This window comes from Olea europaea, chromosome 7 (genome assembly GCF_002742605.1).
Source record: "Olea europaea var. sylvestris chromosome 7, O_europaea_v1, whole genome shotgun sequence".
Taxonomy (NCBI): domain Eukaryota; kingdom Viridiplantae; phylum Streptophyta; class Magnoliopsida; order Lamiales; family Oleaceae; genus Olea; species Olea europaea.
In genome coordinates this window covers 2249305-2262282 of record NC_036243.1, presented here as the reverse complement: position 1 = coordinate 2262282, position 12978 = coordinate 2249305, and positions in this window count along the sequence as shown.

Genomic DNA, 12978 nt, shown 5'->3' with positions numbered 1-12978 from the left:
AATTCACGTCCAAATTGTCTTCCAAAAAAGTTTGAATCAAATAAGGAAAGTTGTATTCGCGCGCACATAATTTTGTCTCTGCACATCTTTCAGTATTTTTATCATAACTTTCTCTTTCGGTATCCGATTTAAGTGATTCAAAATGGATTGGAAATCTAATTAAAAGATCTATAATTCTTCTAGAAATACAATTTTTCCAATTCAAACGTTCTCCATCCGAAAAATGGGTCTCAAATTGACCAAAAATCTTGAAAATATCCCATATGATTGGAAGTCAATTTATAATAATATTCTAATCATATCCCTTTCCTTTTTGACTCCAATTTGCATTCAGTTGACTTTTATCAATCCTCAAAGTATCTTTTTTGGTCCAAATCAACCATTAAATATTTACACTTTGGTCCCCATGCTTTGAATTTGCTTCATTTAGCAATTTTCCATTCTTTTTTTTTTTTTTCAATTCTTCTTTGAAACATGAACTTTTTCTAATAAAAGCAATAAATAACAAATCAGGTGCTAATTCGTTCAAAAAATAACAAAACATTGTCATTTAAGATCTCAAATAGGTGTAGAAACTACACTTATCAGATTTCTCAAATTCAATGGTAATTCAGGCCTTATTTCAAGCAGGTAATTCCTTATCTGCATGTTAATATCATTTTCTCAATTTTTATCTATCATGATATTTAGTGTTTTTTTACAGCACTTATTTTCTTTTAAATAGAAAATGAAGAACTGATAATATGGGGTTTCGAATATTGTCCAAATTTCTATTTTAAGTCATTGTGGGTTTTGTTGGTGCATGGCACTCAAATCCTAACTTTCCAGAACTCAATTAGGATAGTGCAAACCTTGTAAGGATTTTTTAATCAATAGATGGACTTATATGTGTGAATAATTGTGTGTTAAATTATAGGCTATCGAATTCGGTTGAGCCCAATTAAGGTGATCTAATAAGGCTTCGATTTTGGGCTTTAATGTATCCAATTAAAGTGTGGGTTTACATATGTGTAGAGACCGGGCCCAAGTCCTAATTTTATGATGGACCGAATTAGGTCAAAGGGCATCGCTATATAAATAAGTTATGGTCCTCAAATCACACGCATGTATTATTTCATTCTCTACTGCATCCCATCACAGAGAGAAAAAAGAGACTGCGTATAGATTTGGAAAACTATAACGTGAAATTCATTATTGCATTAACCATGTCTGATTCAGGTACGTTTCGCTTTAATTCTTGTATTTCTTGATGATTTAATATGAAAGATCCGACGGTATCAGAGCCTTTTCATGTTGAATCATTGAGAATCAAATGTTTTTTATTTCGTTCTTACAATATTTTATGAAATTTTCAGATTTGACAGCTTTGAATTTAGTTTTGTTGAATTTGAAAACTATTCGGTATAATTTTTTAATTATCTTTCATAATTTGGATTAAAGATAATTGAAGTTCGAGAAATTTCGGATTATGGATTTTATGGATTTTGGAAATTCAGATTTCGGTACTGTATATATAATAATAATAAAAAATTATTATGGTTTCCGGCAGCAGCGCGAGGCGCTGCGTCCTGTAGCAGCCTCGCGCTGCTATATAGGGAAGGGCGTCGGCGTTGGTCGACGCTCCCAATCTGTTAGGGGCGGCGCCGGCGTGCGCCGCCCAAAGGAAGGATAAAAGAATTTTTTTTCCTAGGGTTTTTTCAGGTTTTCGGTTGATTTGGGGCGGGGGCTTGTCTTGTAAATTAGATTACTTGAGGCCCTTGCTTGCAATTAGGGTTAGTGTTATGAAATCAAGGTTTCAGTCCCTAACCTTTAAGTTATATTAAAATTTGGGCCTTTAAGTTTTGGATTTAATAATTCAGTCCCTAAAGTTTAAAATTAATTAATTCGGGCCGTTAAAGTTCTGAATTTTGTAATTAAAGCCCTCAAAATTTAATTATTAATTCAAATTGGCCCCCTAAGTTCATAATTAATTCAAATTGACCCCTAAAGTTTCAAAATTTTAAAATTTGATCCCTAAAGTTTTGAATTGGTCAATTTTGGCCCCTAAAATTTTAAAATTTGTTCTAATTGATCCTCTAAAGTATTGAATTAATTAATTATGGTCCCTAAAGTTTCAAGTTTATTGATTTCAACCCCTAAAAATTTGGAATTAATTAATTTTGCCCCTTAAAGTTTGAATTATTAATCCTAAGGCCCCTAAAGTTTAAAACTAATCAAAATATTCAAAATTGGTGATTCTCTTTCTCAAATTTTGGTACTGAGGACTCTTTTAAGAGATAAAATATTCGAAAGTTGGTTAATTGAAATAACATGTTGCCAAAGCAACCTCTCTTGTAGAAATTGACTAACTTAGAATATTAAAAGGTGTTTGTGCATGTGTTATTCATGAAAATATTGGTCGGCCCAAAGGAGTACCGCTTACAAGTCAATATCTCTGTCCAAAAACTAGAAATTAATGTTGTGCTTGGTATCTTGTGATGGGCCCTACCACTAGTTGAGATTATTATTATTTGCATATTAAAGATATTCATGTGAGCTATTCATAATAAATGTTCTCTAATGCAGTTTCAGATTCTGCTGCTAATATCTCTGCTAGCATCAATTCAATTCCAATGTTAAATGGCACAAATTTCAGGGCATGGCAAGAGAACGTGATGATTGTTCTCGGAGTCATGGACCTGGACCTTGCTTTACGGGTCGACCAACCTGCTGCACTTACTGATAAGAGTACATCTGATGACAAGAGGGAGATGGAAAAAGTGAGAACGATCGAACCGCATAAGCTTAATGGTCATGAAGCGTGCTATTCCAGAAGCATTCCGGGGCACTATGTCCGATAAGGTGACTACGGCTAAGGGTTTCTTTAAGGATCTTGAGAAGAGGTTTGCCAAGAATGAAAAGACTGAAACGAGTACACTTTTGGCTAACCTTGTCTCAATGAAGTATAAAGGGAAAGGAAACATTCGGGAGTACATTATGGAAATGTCTCACATTGCTTCAAAACTAAAGGCATTCAAGTTGGATTTATCTGAAGACTTGTTAGTGCAATTGGTTCTGATATCCCTTTCGGCACATTTCAGTCAATTCAAGGTGAGCTACAACTGTCAAAAGGACTCATGGTCCCTTAATGAGCTCATCTCACACTGTGTCCAGGAAGAGGAAAGATTGAAGTATGAGAAGACCGAAAGTGCTCATTTGGCCACCACCTCTAAGGACAAAAGGAACAAGAAAATGAAGATTAATAAGGAAGCTATGGGTACGGCACCGCAAAAGAAATAGTAGAAGGAACGAACTGAAGGTGGTTGTTTCTTCTGTGGAGCTGCAGGTCATAGGAAGAAGAATTGCACCAATTATCACGTATGGCGTGCAAAGAAAGATATTCTTCTTCATTTGGTTTGTTTTGAGGTTAATTTAACTTCGGTACCTAGACATACATGGTGGATAGATTCTAGTGCAACAACTTACATCAGTATGTCTATGCAGGGTTGCCTAAGTTACCAAAAACCAAGTGATAGTGAAAGATACATCTATGCTGGCGACGACAAAAGAATGGAAGTAGAGGCAATAGAAAAATTTAGATTATTGTTAAAGACTGAATTTTATTTGAATCTTATTGAGACATTTATTGTACCGTCTTTTAGACGGAATTTGATTTCTATTTCCGTTTTGGACAAATTTGGTTATACTTGTTCATTTGGAAATGGAAAATTTGGTTTGTTTCATGATTCAAAATTGGTTGGTTCCGGTTCTTTATTAGGCTACGATAATCTTTATTCAATTCATACAATTGCTTCTTTTAATGAATCCCTGCATGTAAGTACTCGAGGTGTAAAGCGAAAATTAACCTGCGAGAATTCTGCCTCGTTGTGGCACAAGAGATTAGGTCGCATCTCCAAAAGGAGAATTGAGAGACTTGTGTCAGACGGGATTCTCGACCCTCTTGACTTCACAGATTATGATTTGTGTGTCAACTGTATAAAGGGAAAACAAACCAATAAAAGGAGATTTCAAGCCAATAGGACTTCAAAGGTCTTAGAACTTATACGTACGGATGTTTGTGGACCATTCCCTACGGGTTCTTGGAATGGTCAACAATATTTTATAACGTTCATAGACGACTTTTCAAGATATGACTATATATATCTCATTCATGAAAAATCACAGTCACTGGATGTGTTCAAAAAGCTATAAAATTGAAGTTGAGAACCAACTCGGCAAAAGGATTAAAAGCGTCAGATCTGACCGTGGAGGTGAATACTATGGCAGATATGACGGTTCAGGTGAACAACGTCCAGGACCATTTGCAAAATTCTTGGAGGAATGCGGTATCATCCCACAGTACACTATGCCGGGTTCTCCCACTATGAATGGTGTTGCTGAGAGACGAAACAGAACGCTTAAGGACATGGTGAGGAGTATGATTAGTCATTCTACCTTACCAGAATCTCTCTGGGATGAAGGATTAAAGACCGCAACTTATATACTCAACAGAGTTCCAACTAATGCCACTGATAAAATCCCATATGAGCTTTGGAAGGGCAAGAAGCCTAGTTTGAAGCATATACATATTTGAGGGTGTCCAGCTGAAGAAACTAGACGCAAGGACCATCAGTTGCTATTTTATTGGATATTCTGAAAGGTCCAGGGGTTATAAGTTTTATGATCCTACAACTAAGGCAATTTTCGAGACAGGAAATGCTCAGTTCTTTGAGGATGTTGAGTTTGCGGGAGGAGAAAGGGTTATAGGCTTTGTTTTTTAGGAGGACTATGTTGAAATTCCTCCAATTGCCATTGACAATGATCAGGTTTCTATCCCTGATATTGTTCACGAAGCAACTCTGGATCAAGACAATGTCATACCTCCCTCTTAAGATCAACAAATTGTTCCAAAAGAACAAACTCTACAACCTCAAGAACCAATGCCATTAAGAAGATCCACTAGAGAGAGGAGAAGTGCAGTTTCGAATGATTACATCGTATTTCTCCAAGAACATGAAATTGACATTGGAATGGTGGAAGATGATCCGATCAACTTCCGTCAAGCCATGGAAAGTTCTAACTCTCAAAAGTGGCTCGATGCTATGAATGAAGAGATAAAGTCCATGAAGGACAATAACGTATGGGACCTTGTTCCATTGCCTGAAGGTGCGAAACCCATTGGTTGCAAATGGATATTTAAGACCAAGAGGGATTCGAAAGGTGATGTAGAGAGGTATAAAGCTCGTCTTGTCACCAAGGGCTTTACGCAGAAAGAAGGGATCGATTATAAATAGACTTTCTCTCCAGTTTCTTCGAAAGACTCTTTCAGGACTATAATGGTATTGGTAGCGCATTTCGATCTTAAGCTACATCAGATGGGTGTTAAGACAACGTTTCTCAATGGTGACATTGATGAAATAATTTATATGGTACAACCAGAAAACTTTATATCGGACGATGCAAAGCAAATGATTTGTAAATTAAAGAAATCCATCTATGGACTCAAACAGGCGTCTCGTCAATGGTATTACAAGTTTCATCAGGTGATCATCTCATTTGGTTTTGAGATGAATTCGGTCGATGATTGTATATACCATAAGTCCAGTGGGAGCAATTATATTTTTCTAATTTTATATGTCGATGACATATTGCTTGCCAGCAACGATATAAGCTTATTGCACGAAACCAAAAGATTTCTAGCAAAGAATTTTGAGATGAAAGATCTTGGTGACACCTCTTTTGTATTAGGAATTAAAATACGCCGAGATCGTTCTCGGGTATTATTGGATTATCACAAAAGAGCTATATCAAAAAGGTACTTAAAAGATATGGTATGCAAGATTATAAACCAAGAGACACCCCTGTGGCTAAAGGAGACAAATTTAGCTTAAGTCAGTTGGAAATTAAAGAAATGCCAAAGATTCCTCATTCCTCAGCTATAGGGAATCTGATGTATGCTCAGGTTTGTACGCGTTCGGATATAGCGTACATTGTTGGGTTGCTAGGGAGATATTTAAGTAACCTGGGAATGGATCATTGGAAAGTAGCCAAACGGGTCATGCGGTATTTACAGAGAACAAAAGACTACATGCTCACATACAGGAGTTCGGATCAGTTGGAGATCATCGATTATTCTGATTCCGATTTCGCGGGATGCCAAGATAGTGGGAGATCCACTTCAGGCTATATTTACCTGCTTGCTGGAGGTGCTATTTCCTGGAAGAGTGCTAAGCAGACACTCATAGCTACTTTCACCACGGCAGTGGAGTTTATAGCGTGTTATGAGGCATCAAATCATGGAATATGGCTGCGTAATTTTGTCATTGAGCTGCGCATTGTGGACAATATAGAAAGACCACTTAAGATATTTTGTGACAATAAATCAGCAGTGTTATATTCCAATAACAACAGGAGCTCGATGAAGTCAAAACATATAGAGATCAACTGCCTGGCTGTTAAAGAAAGAGTTCAGAGTGGACAGGTGTCAATAGAGCATATTGGGACAAACTCCATGGTTGCCGCTTACTAAGGGATTGATACCCAAGGTCTTTCTTGAGCACACTGCTCATATAGGTTTAATGTCTCTTGAGAATATCTAGTTTCAGTGGGAGTTTGTATTTTTTGCTTTTCATATTGGGCACATGTACTGTTGTTTTGAATACGGTTTAAAGTTAAAATTATTTCGGTTATAAAGTTATTTGGTTTATTATCTCTGAACTTGTTTAAAATGATCTCACTAAGGTATTAAGGTGGACCAGTTGGAAATATGCATGTTACAGATCACATTACATGTAATTTCCATGCTACACATCCATGCTTGATCCATGTCATTCGGTTATATTGATATACGTGACCATTGATGGGTTTAGTTACGTGAAAGTAGCGAAAGTCGCTTTGATCCTATGTTGATATAACTGATGGACGGGATTGTTTGGGGATATATTCGGTAATGATAGCAAAATTCTGAGTACTCATAAGGTTTGTTTAAAGCACAATTATAAGATGACACATATAGCCCAAATGGGAGATTGTAATGATTTTTTAATCAATAGATGGACTTATATGTGTGAATAATTGTGTGTTAAATTATAGGCTATCGAATTCGGTTGAGCCCAATTAAAATGATCTAATAAGGCTTCGATTTTGGACTTTAATGTATCCAATTAAAGTGTGGGTTTACGTATGTGTAGAGATCAGACCCAAGTCCTAATTCTATGATGGGCCGAATTAGGTCAAAGGGCGTCGCTATATAAATAGGTTATGGTCCCCAGATCACACGCACGTATTATTTCATTCTCTACTGCATTCCATCACAGAGACGAAAATGAGACTGCATGTAGATTTGGAAGACGATAACACGAAATTCATTATTGCATTAATCATGTCTGATTCATGTACGCTTCCGATTTAATTCTTGTATTTCTTGATGATTTAACATGAAAGATTCGGTGATTAAAGCATTAAATTATCCAACAAACCTGACTCCTGTGGCCATACCCTTTATGTTTGGGGTTGCTTATAAGCATGAGAAATAATAAGCATTTTTTAAGCCACCCAAAATATGCTTTTCACCTTGTAAGTAGTAGACCTCTCCAAGTTGTCTCGTTAGCAACCAGGTACCTTCTTGGGACAGTAGATATTGATAACATTGTTACAATTTGTTCCATTATAAACAAGAGTAGTGTGAGCGACCTTTTTGATAATTTAAGCGGATGTATGAGCAAGCAATGCACTTGAGAGATAATATTCTCCCTCGGGTGGCACAAAAATTCACGCTTCAAAGTGTTCTTGTTCCTTTAATTGAGTTTTTATTTTTACCTATAGTTTGTAAGATCCCCGAAATTATTTGCTGTAGAAGCCACACTTAATGACACCTTAAATTATTCTCCCTTCTGAAAAATATAATTGGCGTGATTATAATGATATTTAATACGAACGCCCCGATAAGTGCAATGGGATGTGTAAATTTATCTATCTAGTCTAAATTAAAAATAGATATTGGGAACCTAATTGCAACTTTCCCTAATTAAAACTATGGGCGTATTGGTCTTTTTCATTATAAAAGGACCAATTGGACACTAAATACATAAATCGGGGATAGCTTTGCCATGAAACATACTTTAGAGACAATTTACACAATGAAGGCAAATGTTAGGGACGTTTGCACTAAATTCCCATTTTGTTAATTACATACATTGTTTTAAATCTTGTATAATTACATTTATTGGTTTTTTTTTTCCTTGCGCGCCAAAATAATAATGAGTCGGGATAGCTCAAACGTGCCTAAAACATGACCGTGAACTTGTATCTTACACAGTTACACTACGTGAGTCAATGAATTAGTTAATTAGGTGCAATTACCTGGATTGTGTTCCTTATTTTCTATTGACTGTGATAATAGGGATTTAATTAATTAAATTTTCTACTGTTGAATTTCTCCAAAAAAAAAAAAAAAAATCTAAACTAAACTAAACGAGTAGTTTGGTAGATAAATTTTGGATCCATTTTGCATGACTTTTACTTTTATTTTTTGCTTCCTATAAAAGTGCTTTTAGAGTAAACTACCTTAATTTTGTTTGAAAATTAATTTTTAAAAATACTTTCTATTTCAGAATTACTTTTAAAGGAAGCAACATTGAACCAATTTCCTTTTAAAGCTCTTCCAACTAGTAGAAGCATTTTCATAAAATTAGTCGAATGGGTCTAAAAGCAAGTTTTGGATCTTAAAGTTCATTTTTGCTTTTCAAAGCCAAATGGATTTTTATTTTTTAATCCGGATGCCAAATGGGTTCTTTGTTGTCTTGCGAGGTTGCCTAAAAAACGAAAAAGCCAAAATGTAAAAAGAAATGATGCCAAATACTGTTAACACTGGGAAGACAATTTGGTGGAAATTTTTAGGTCAAATCTAGCAATGTTCTATATATTGACGTGTTATGCTCTTTTTGTGCACGTGATGAGGGTTTCTTGAGAGGAAAAATAGTCTGGTATATGTGGAGTTTTTTGTTCTCTGTGGTCAGTGCATAGTGTAGAAAATTGGAGATACGGTAAAGCTCAAATTTATTTCTACTACAATATTTGGGATTTGGGATGGTGAGAAATTTTATATGATTATACAAATTTTTCGTATAGTCTTTATAATTGTTTGCCATTTTTATATTTATATTATCTCATTAATGATTTTCTTCTAAAAGTGATGCCACAGTGTCTTTCTTTATCGGAGGCGGCAATGTCGCCACATTAGGATGTGTACATCCTCATGACACACGATAGTTGCCATGATAGAGGATGTATTACTACTAGCAATCCTTATTTAGGTACAAGGGCATTGGCTTGATATTATTTCGAGGTGTGTCATAGAATTTCTATATGCCGATGGCTGCTGAAATCCCAGGAAAGTCAAGCAAGGGTGTTGTAACATAACTTTTCAACAAGGTTTGTTTGACATGAGCCTATTGAGCCCCTGCTTGGGCTCCATTTTACTCCAAAATGTATTTTTCTCCTTCTTTTCAATCACATTTTCTAATAAAAATGTTACACGTAAACTCGAAACTTTTTCTTATTTTATAACTATACATTTTCAAAAAATTACTATTTCAAACTACATTTTTATCCAAAAACTAATTTTAATGGAACCCAAACAGGGGCTAAGTGGTTATACTGTTTAAGTGTTTATGCTGAAATATGGGACTATCCAAGTTCGCCAATCTTTCCGATTATAGTAGTCAAAAGTGGTAAAAGAGATGGCAAGAGTTTTGGCTCCTTTTTCGTCAAGTTGGAGATTGCTGGAGAGTTGCCTTAAAAAAGTCAAATTATAAAAGGAAAAGATGTCAAATGTTGTGGAAAGCTTTGATAGTCCATCTAATTTTTTTCTTGTCATGTTAAATTTTAATGCGGGCATAACTATAGAATCGGCCACAATTCCCATACATGTTGTGCTCGAAAGCCAATTAGTAATATCCATCCACACCCATTAAGAATTATTCAAGTGAAATCTCCACCAAAGCTTCATACTAAAGACTAAACCGAATCTATTAAACGATGGAGTTCCAATCCTCCATCCGTAGGCAAGCAAACATTGTATTCTTGGTCACCTGATTTTGGGTATCTCTGAGGAATTATGCAAATAGCGCATACAATATTCTTACTAATGTTTTTAGGAGGCTTCATACTCTCAAGCGTGTAAAGTGAGATCGAAGACAATATAAATTCAATTAGTATAATTTTGTCACTCGGAGATAAGAATTTAGTCATCGAACTAAAAACACGATCACTTATTTTTTGGACAAGTCACAAGTTTCTCAAATTCAATGCTTTATTGAGAACATTTTAAATCTAATTGGATTTCTCATACATGGTGATATAAGAATTAGAGTATGTTGAACCATTTTACCCACTCCAATATTTATGAAGGGATAGAATCTCATATCCGTTAAATATCGAAACATAGAGCAACATATAACAAGAATGACATTTTTAAACCTTAAGCCTTAACATGGTATCATAGCCCATTAAAAATGAGCACGGATATTTTAAGATTGATTTGTTTAAACGAGTCACCATCTTGCGGGAGCATATTAAGGGATAGAATCCCACGTCAATTAAATATCGAAATATAAACCAACATATAAAAGATTGTAAGCATGACCTTTTAAGATGTAAGCGCAAGTCTTAACAATATTGGTGGTCAAGAAGCCTCTTATCAACGTGAAAAAATGATACATGAAGCATCGTACATGAAAAGATTGTTTATGCACTTGACACATTTTTGTAAAAGATTTCCAATGACCATTGACTAACTGGATTAATGGCACATTGAGTTTCAACTTGGACTTGTCAATGTTAATGATAAATTAAAAAAGATCGAAGGTCAGCCCATATTTGTTGGGAATTAAAATCGGATTTTGACAGAAGTTGACGAAATGTGCGATTGAAAGTTTTGAAAGTTATGAATCTCATAAAATATGTGATTATATTAACTAGTAACTTTGACTTGTCAGTCTTCAAAATTTAAAATCAAATTACGTTTACAAACCATACTAAACTTCTAGTTGTTTTGCAATATAAACAAACGTGATACTAATAAATCATTAAAGGTGACTGTTTAATCAAAGCAACATGAATAAAATCGGTCAATAGAACATGCAAAGACTTACACATTGGTTCAAATGAGAAACGAAGGATAGCATCATCTGCTTGAACAAATGAACAGTGATATGGGAGATAATCCATCCTGTACTCTAGGTCGATGCTCGTGGGTTAAAAATATATTGTTACTACAAAAACAGAGTATGAAAATACATAAGGAGCAAAAAGATTGGTTTGCCCTTCTAATTATTTTCTAACTTATGCTCACGTTTCTCCAATAGTTCTATGTGAACCAAACACATTCATGAGAAAATATTTTAGATCAATTTAACAGAGTGACGGTTTCCTAATACGAATAAATGTTCATCTAACATATTGATGTATTTGACCATATCAATTGATATCACTCATTAGTATCAACATTCTGGGGATACATTCTTTACAGTTAAAGATTGATTAGTTCACCCCAGTTGGTAGATTAGTTGACCCTACGATCATTTAATAACAAAGTGACATCATATGTTTATCAGTCTAACACTAATCAATTTAAAACAAAATTTTAAGCTGTGTTTGGATGTACTTCTTTACAGAAGCACCCAACTTATATTTTCATTATGTTATCCAAGACACTTAATTGCATGATCAATCAAAAAAATAATGAAAATTTTGTTCCAATAAATAAATAAATAATTTACTAATTTAAAGACGATAAAAAATATCTAACTATTTAGAGTATTAACCTTAACACTTATGAGCACACTAACCAATAATTCCTAAATTGCACAAATATTCCTTAGTGTCGCATATTCGTTACTTAAACCAGTTTGCTGTGGGTTGATTTCCTAAAATATATTACAAGATCGTATTCTAAATGAGACAGATCACTATTTTGCAAGGATTGTAATGAGTCAATCCCTCAGTTAATAGCCATGCTTCAAAGCACAAGCAGTTTCTAGCCACTGGAATTTGAGTATCTTTGAGCTCCAATTGCACAAAGGACACAATGACTGACCATCATAAAATCTAAGCTACCCAAAAACAGAAAAATGCCCAGGCAACATGTGATGCCATCGTTATCATTTTACCGTCTTGTTGTTGATGAGCTACTACATCTTTTGAGTTATAAATCTTCCACCTCTACTAAGGTTACAAATCTACTTTACCTATACCTTCACTGGGGACAAATACATATTTAATACGAATGATTGAATAGTATTAAGGAAGAAACAAAGTTAATTGCTATGTCTAGTCGTATATGATAATGTGTACAAAAGATGCACTTGTTGTAAAAGATTAAACAATCATAACATCATGAGGTGAATGATTTGGCATGACTGCAAGAGAAAATTGTAATGGTGGTCCCTAACCTTTTAACCGTTTGACGATGGGATCCAAAACTTATGATTTCTAGCACCTGACTATCTAACTTTTGAAACATTTACTCCTGAGGTCCTCTTGTAATGGAAATCGTAAATTAACTTTTTCACTATTTTTTAACCACACATTTTTCAAAAAATTACTATTTCAAAACTCATTTTTACCCAAAAAAAAAAAGTTCTTTTTAATGGGCATCAAACAAGTGCTAAATTGGCAATAGGGTCATAATTGGATGGGTCCCAATAAATATTACAAAATACGTAATGGGGCTATTCTTCCTATTCTTAAATTTAGTGCACTTATTCTGACAAATGCCCGTGACCTTTAATCTAAGTCAATCTAACATTTAATATGTATTTCACTAAAATCAGGGGAGGTTTTATTATAATTACTCGAGATTCATAAGATATTGAGCTTTGTATTGACTTAAATTAAAGGTTACAATTTTTAGTCAAATCAGTGTGTCAAATTTATGAGTGGGAGGAACGATTCCGAATATGTAAAATCAACTCATATTATAGTACGAATTTACATCTA